At 43.5% G+C, this 8,486-nt stretch overlaps 1 protein-coding gene across 1 annotated transcript in view; it reads left to right on the forward strand.

Annotated features, from left to right (window-relative positions):
* CCND2 (cyclin D2) overlaps nucleotides 1–8,486 on the forward strand; it is a 63,700-nt gene that overhangs the window by 48,713 nt on the left and 6,501 nt on the right. The gene's annotated exons all lie outside the window — the stretch shown is intronic.

Raw genomic sequence — 8,486 nt, forward strand, 5'->3', positions numbered from 1 at the left:
TGGCTGTTTGCCTCCCCTGCCTTCTGGTATGCCTGCCACAGCTCCTTGATTTTCACACGGCACTGCTGCATGTCCCTCTTTTAGCTCTTCTCCCCCATGCTCATAGATGTCGACGTTTCTACGGCTGGATCGAAACTGTGCCTGTACAGCCTCTTCTCCCCACAGACCCAGGAGATCCACCACCTCCTGTGTTCTCCGGGCAGGAGCACGTTTGCTCTGTGGAGCTGGCATGTTCAGCTGGGCAGTTACTATGTGTGTTCTCCATGCCAAGCAAACAGCAAATGGAATTTAAAATTCACAGGGCTTTTAAAGGGGAGGCATGTAGCTGTGTACCTGGCTGCTGAGCAATGGAGTTCAAAATAGTGACCAGAGTGGTCACAGTGGGGCATTGTGGGACACCTCTTGGAGGCCAGTAAAGTCGATGTAAGTTATACAGTGTCTACACTGCCACTATGTCGACCTAACTACGTTGACCTAAGCGATTTACCTCTCGTGGAGGTGGAGTTATTAGGTCGGCGTAGTGGGCGAGTTACGTCAGCGGGAGCAACATTGTAGTGTGGATACTTACAGAGTAAAGCAGCTTATGTCGACCTAACTCTATAGTGTGGACCAGGCCTCAGATGTAATTGTTACCCAGGGTCTTCTTGATGCCAGCTGGCAGAGGGCATAACAGGTGCATATGGGTTACAGGAATCCCAGGGTCTGGTATTTTTAGTTCACCAAAGAGTGTCATGTGAGGACTCAAAGCCTGTGTCACCCTGGTCATCAGTATCACTGCAAAATGCACGTACAGATGTTGTGTAAGGAGTTATGTATATACACTGACAATTATGTTCTTAAGGTCTGCATTAAGGGAGCGGTCACCAGCAACAGTGAAAAGCAGGTTTTCTTTCAGAAAAGGAATGTTTATCTGTCTGGCTGTTTGCCTGTAAATTAAGTATTGTATGGTTCACAATAGGCCTCCATTCAAAAGTCTGAGCTGCATGCTAATGAAGGATTGTGAAATCTTCAGAGAGGAAATTAACAAGAAGATGGAAACAGCAGAGGTCAGCTTGTTTAGGGGTAATACAATGAACTTTTGAAATTGTACCCAAGGTACAGATGAACCCCTGGATATTTGTTCAGTCTGTAAGGACAAGCTGTCAGCGGGCATGATTTTATGAAAAGGGGTCTCCACCAAACTGGTTCAAAACACTGGGGAAAGAACTTGGGGTACGCGTTCTTGCAGGAGATAGACATTCCTTGTTAGTTACGTTTAGTTTTCAAAAAGCGTGTTATGATTTTGTTTTATATGTAACCATTTGTTTCCAGTATTCTTACTCACTATCACTTGAATCTCTGTGCTTTGATAATAAACTTATTCTTGTTTTCCCTATAAATACATCTAAGTGCTGTGTGTTCAGCAGAACTGTTTTCTAAGGTGTAACTAGAGAGCTGGGGTGTACAGTTCCTTTGGGAACGGTGAGCCTGGTAATTCTAGGAGAGTTCAGTGGATAAGGGGCTGGACACTACAGGGAATGCTCGGAGAACTTGGGGTTGGTGCGTGCCTCTTGCTAACCAGTACAGAGAGAGCGAGGCCTGGAGGGCAGTACTTCTGCTAACAGAAACTGGTGGTTTCAGGGAGCTGATCCACCGCAGGCACAGACAAAACTTCCTCACACTAAGGGCAGGGTGTGGTGAGGTGCCTCACAGCCCTGGGAAGTGTCATTTTAGGACTCTGCATAAATTAAATGGATCATTATTTGTTTTTGCAATGAATTATAACTATTAAAAATGTATAATATTATAAAAGTGTTCTGAAACTGACTTAACTGGGTGAGGATTTTCAGGATTTATGTTATATGCAAAACCCTGCAATTATGTAGAGAATTGGGTTGTGAAGCACTGAGATTGGTACTTGGCTGTGCAAATGCCTGGTTTGTTTTAGAAAGACATTCTGGTTTGCAATTTTGGCCCTTAATGTTTTAAAGGCATACTGAGATCTTTGTATGAAACGTGCTTTATAAATGCAAAGTTTCATGATATTCTGCAAATGGATATCGTCATTCTTCCATTTTTTTATTTCTGAGCCTGATCTACACCATTTTGCCATCAACTTCAATGGGAGCAGTGTCAGGCCCTGTTTGAAGAAATGTTAGCATGGCTGGAAACTTTTATTTGTTGGTAGGGAGATGTATACACTCAACGAAATCCTTCTGGTGTGGGGGGCTCATCTGTGCTGGTAAACTCCTCTGTGACCGTGGGGCTCATCCGTTGATTACCTTGCACTTAGAATCATAGAATCATAGAATATCAGAGTTGGAAGGGACCTCAAGAGGTCATCTAGTCCAACCCCCTGCTCAAAGCAGGACCAATTCCCAGCTAAATCATCCCAGCCAGGGCTTTGTCAAGCCGGGCCTTAAAAACCTCCAAGGAAGGAGACTCCACCACCTCCCTAGGTAACGCATTCCAGTGTGTCACCACCCTCCTAGTGAAATAGTTTTTCCTGATATCCAACCTGGACCTCCCCCACTGCAACTTGAGACCATTGCTCCTTGTTCTGTCATGTGCCACCACTGAGAACAGCCGAGCTCCATCCTCTTTGGAACCCCCCTTCAGGTAGTTGAAGGCTGCTGTCAAATCCCCCCTCATTCTTCTCTTCTGGAGACTAAACAATCCCAGTTCCATCAGCCTCTCCTCATAAGTCATGTGCTCCAGACCCCTAATCATTTTTGTTGCCCTCCGCTGGACTCTTTCCAATTTTTCCACATCCTTCTTGTAGTGGGGGGCCCAAAACTGGACACAGTATTCCAGATGAGGCCTCACCAATGTCGAATAAAGGGGAACGATCACGTTCCTCAATCTGCTGGCAATGCCCCTACTTATACAGCCCAAAATGCCGTTAGCCTTCTTGGCAACAAGAGCACACTGTTGACTCATATCCAGCTTCTCGTCCACTGTGACCCCTAGGTCCTTTTCTGCAGAACTGCTACCTAGCCATTCGGTCCCTAGTCTGTAGCAGTGCATGGGATTCTTCCGTCCTAAGTGCAGGACTCTGCACTTGTCCTTGTTGAATCTCATCAGGTTTTTTTCGGACCAATCCTCTAATTTGTCTAGGTCCCTCTGTATCCGATCCCTACCCTCTAGTGTATCTACCACGCCTCCTAGTTTAGTGTCATCTGCAAACTTGCTGAGAGTGCAGTCCACACCATCCTCCAGATCATTAATAAAGATATTAAACAAAACCGGCCCCAGGACCGACCCTTGGGGCACTCCGCTTGAAACCGGCTGCCAACTAGACATGGAGCCATTGATCACTACCCGTTGAGCCCGACGATCTAGCCAGCTTTCTATCCACCTTACAGTCCATTCATCCAGCCCATACTTCTGTCAATCTAGCTGCAAAAACTGTTTGAAAACAAGATATTGTGCCTGATGATAGATTATATGCATTTGCTTAGGTCTTCTCCAGTGAACACAAGCACACCACATCAGCAGCAGTTTATGGAAAAGGGAAACAGACCACAAACAGACAACCAATTCTGTTGCAACAAGCAGTTGCCGGAATATGCTATAATGGACTCACTGGACATTTTAACATAAGCCCAGTCATTTTACTAACCCGTGGAACATGATATTACAGTTACTACCTCTTAAATATGTGAATGTTGGTAATGGACTTAGATTGCACATGTGTTCTTGAGCATGGGATTTATTTGAATTTTTGAGGGTTTTTGGCAGCAATATATTTGGGATGAGAGGCCCAGCCCTCACCATTAAATGTTCAATTCCCTGACTATAAAAAGCGTCCAACCATTTCCCAGCAAGATGAAAAGAAGCAAAAGTTCTCACCTTAAAATAACTAGACAGATTTGTCATCACCAGCAGGACCATTAAAAACAAAACAATCAGTCCCCCTACACACCTCTTGCAAAAAAACCCAACAGAAATACTCCAACATCTAATGGATACAGCATTGTAAAAAAATCCAGATTTTTTGCTTCACCTCTCATCACCAATAAATCCAGGGTATTTAGTTACTTTTTCTCAGTGACATGTACAGTATCCTTCACTTCAATCTTCCTGCTCCATTCTTAGCAAGCTGGGTATTCAAACTTCACATCTCTCCAAGAACAGGAATCCAGTAGGTTTCAGTCCCTTACTTTCTGATAAGAATGTAGCATGTATGCAGAGAATAAGGAGGGATAGACAGCACAATGCACCTCATACCAAAGAAATTGGTAGGAGGTCTAATTTTAGGCCTGACATAGGGTCACCAATTTTGGTTGGACGTATTCCTGGAAGTTTCATCACATGACATAATCTTTAATGATTAATCTTTAATTCCTGAAGACTACAGGACTCCTTTTACAATAAGGCATCAGAGTCTTTTGTAGATTCACCAAAACCAGAGAAAACGTGTTTTTGGTAATGAAGTGTCTTAATATGAGTAACTCCTGCTGGCATGGTTGCTACATGAGTTCTTAATACAGGATTATGGGCAAGCCTTCTTGCTCTGGTATGGTGCACAGACAGTGTGCACAAATACCTGTTGTTGGAGTGCAGTTAGCATTTTGAAACATGTCCATTCAATGAGTGATCCAGTGTGCTGACAGTACATGTAGTCCAGTGGATAGGGTACTAGACTATGAGTCAAGAGATCAGCATTCTATTCCTGGCATTGCCACTGACTCATTGTGTGGCCTAGTGCAAGTCATATAGGCCAACATTTTTAGACACGACCTCCCACTTTGGGCACTGCATTTTTTGGGGGGAGGAGGTGTCCAACTTGAGACACTATCTTGAGTTTCTAAGGTGCTGAGCATCCCCTACTCCCATTGACTTAACTGGAGTTGTGGTTGCTCAGTGCATCTGAGTATTAGCTAACTTAAATTGTTACTCGTTGTTTGTGCCCACAATATACCTCGAATCTCCAGAGGACAACAGGTCTATACACAGAGAGTGGGTATGAATGCAGAGAGACAGAAATAAGGGTGTTTCATGAAAAGCGCATATGAAGAATTACATTCTGGTTAGTTGTCCTAAGAAAAACTGACCCCAGGAAATTAAAAGGAGTATGCTGTGGAATGAATACATACATGATGTACACTCTCCTTCTTCTGAGGCTAAGGTACGTCTTAGAGGGTTGTCTCATAATCAGCACAGTACAGAGTGAATATAGCTGTCATTAGGGGCACATTACTATTTTAGACAGATTGCCATAAACTAGAGCAGCCTCTGGGGTTCCTCTAATTTATGATAAGGGCTACACCGGGGTAGGCAACCTATGGCACGCGTGCCAAAGGTGGCACGCGAGCTGATTTTCAGTGGCACTCACACTGCCTGGGTCCTGGCCACCGGTACAGGGGGCTCTGCATTTTAATTTAATTTTAAATGAAGCTTCTTAAACATTTTAAAAACCTTATTTACTTTACACACAACAATAGTTTAGTTATATATTATAGACTTATAGAAAGAGACCTTCTAAAAATGTTTAAATGTATTACTGGCACTCAAAACCTTCAATTAGAGTGAATAAATGAAGACTCAGCACACCACTTCTGAAAGATTGTTGCCCCTGGGCTACACTTAGGCCAAAGAGCAGGCCAGATTCTGCATAGTGCAAAGGTGACTTAAAAGACATTGTTGCCCCACTGCACTTCATGCGACATACAGCCTAGAATCTGGTCCCTGAATTCTGTGCCAAGCTTTTCCAAAGTGACCTTGTGTAAACTCTTAGTTCCCCTTCTGTAAAATGGGGAGAATGGTAGTTGCCTGCCTCCTTAAGGTAGGGGTATGAGGCCTTGCTCAGTAATGACTGTGAAGTGCACAGGCTTATTAACACCAACAAGTGAAAGAGATGACACTAGAACTCATGGTTTCTCCCTTATGCCCAGCACATCTTCTCCCCAGTGGAGCAAGTATAGTGAGTGTTGGCACCTCAAGCCAAAGAGAATGTCATTTCCCCTCACTTTAATCTCTGCCTTCTCCTAGGCTAAGGGGCCACAACAGCAGCTACTCTATCTGTTACATCCATATTACATCCAGAGCTCTAGCTCTGTTCCTGAGGCATGTTTCAGTGTAGTTGGTATGTTAGAGGGCTCTCTGGGGCTTTTAGCAGCAAGGCTCTCATGGGCTCTACTGAGCATGTGCAAAAGACAATTTTCAGAGGCTTATAACTTGGTTAAGCCTGGGTGCATGTTCATGGGGAGAGCGTACGGCACCTGACCCCACACTTCTCCTAATCCAAATTGGAAGGTCCTACTCCAAATTGTGAAGGTGCTAGAGCTCTTCAGAGAAACTGTTGGGATTTTTTTTATTGTCAAACTACCTGCTTTCCCTAGTCTCATTCTTGGAAATGGCAGAGCTGTATTTGATTAAATTTTCCCAGATCAGGTCAGCCTGAGACAGAGAGTAAGCATGGAAAATTTCAGCCCAAGGGATAGAAGTTTGGCAAAGTTACAAGCAGCTGAAAGCAGTGGCTTATAATGGAAAGTTTTAAGCAACTTGAACTATGGGAATCACCACTTTCTTCACCTATTGTTAAGAGTTTAATATCAGTCTCACCGATCTTTGTTGGGGCTTTGTTGGAGCACAGAGCCATGGGTTAAAGAGGCACATAGCTATGACAAACACAGAGGAGTAATAATCCACCCACTGCACATCACACGGACATGACACTGCAGCCCAGATTTCATGTATTGCCTTGCTCTCTGCTAGTGATCTGACAATGGTATTGATCAACGTTATTCTCGATAAGGGAACAAACAGTTGATTCTGACTGTTAAGCTGGAAAATACGACACCATCCTGGTCCAGTTTTGCCTAGGCAATAGCGATGAACTAGCCTCTTGTTACTGATGCTCTAATGGTACTGCCATGATCTGTACCTAGCTGACTGATGCTAGAACTGGGTAGTGGCCTCCACATCCTTGGTAAGTTTCTTGTTCATGATAGGACTAATGTCTCATCCAGTCCACTCTTCCTTGTATCAAATCAGCATAACAAACCATCCCCTTGTACTCTTTTGCTGGTATATCTACATGTACAAATAATGTTTGGGAATGGTGCTCCACCATATAGGCATGGTAGTTTCTTTGCAGAGAGAGGGTGTGACTTTACTGCTAGCACTGAGTCTCCAGGGTCCAACAAAAAGTGGTATTCCTGGCACAGCATGAATTTTATCCCCTGGAATAATGACACCAGCACAAATGGTATCAAGCACACAAATGTCACCAATGGAGCGGACATGCCCAGACATGACTTATGCTTTCCCAGTCAGGCTGGGACAACAGATGTACATTGCAGGCCTGGGATGAAGCATACCTGTGTGCAGACTTCAGACTCCACTGGTTGCCACTATGAGGGTGAGGGGGCTTCCCAGATAGGCCCTGGTTTGATCCATTGTACTGCAGTACTTTGTTCTGTTCCCAACTCGACCACTGACTCCGTCTGTGACCTGATGCAAACCACTTCACCTCTGTACCTCAGTTTCCGAGTCTGTGAAATGGGAATAATGATACTTATCTAATCCTCTGTATAAAGTGCTTTGAAGTCTGGCAGAAACATGGTTATTGATATTTGTAGTTTTCCGATAGTACTACAGTAGAACCTCAGAGTTACAAACACTTTGGGGATGGAGGTTCGTAACTCTGAAATGTTCAAATGAACAAAACGTTATGGTTGTTCTTTCAGAAGTTTACAACTGAACATTGTCTTAAGACAGCTTTAAAAATTTACTGTGCAATAGAAAAATGCTACTTTTAACCATCTTAATTGAAATGAAACAAGCACAGAAACAGTTTCCTTACCTTTTAAAATCTTTTTTTTTTAAACTTTCCCTTTATTTTTTAGTAGTTTACCTTTAACACAATACTGTACTATATTTGTTTATTATGGGGATGGTGGTGGTGGTGTTTTTGTTTTTGTCTCTGCTGCAGCCTGATTGTGTAATTCTACTTCCAAACGAGGTATGTGGTTGACTGGTCAGTTTGTAACTCTGAGGTTCTACTGTATTGTTAATTATTGCTATTTTAATTTTGCCTGCACCCTGAATGCCTGAATGTTTCAGTGGGACATAAGTGTCCTAGCTTTGGCCTGCTCTTTCCCCTGTCGTTGGAATCATTTTGGTTCTTTGAATTTGAATTTGCTCCATGGGTGGAAGATGGTCCGTGCAAACTGCTGACAATGGTCTTGGTGCTCTGTGTCTTGGATTGTCTGGTGGGTTGCTTCCTAACTGCGTTTGTCCTGTTTCTACCAGAGTTGTCTTTTATGAGGCCCAACTGTCAAGCAGTGTTTGGAGGCAGGATTACATTTTTGGGAGTCTGGGTACAGATTCTCTGAGCTTAGGGGCATCTCCTTTTTACCTCTTCATTGCTGACCCTTCTAAAGAAAATACTTCAGTGTTCTATCGTAACGGCCCACTTCATTGCAGTGCTGTAAGATTTGTAGTACTTTGGACCATTACAAAAACATTGGTTTTATTAATGGCATGTTTCTTCTTGCACA

This window comes from Trachemys scripta, chromosome 1, assembly GCF_013100865.1.
Source record: "Trachemys scripta elegans isolate TJP31775 chromosome 1, CAS_Tse_1.0, whole genome shotgun sequence".
Taxonomy (NCBI): domain Eukaryota; kingdom Metazoa; phylum Chordata; order Testudines; family Emydidae; genus Trachemys; species Trachemys scripta.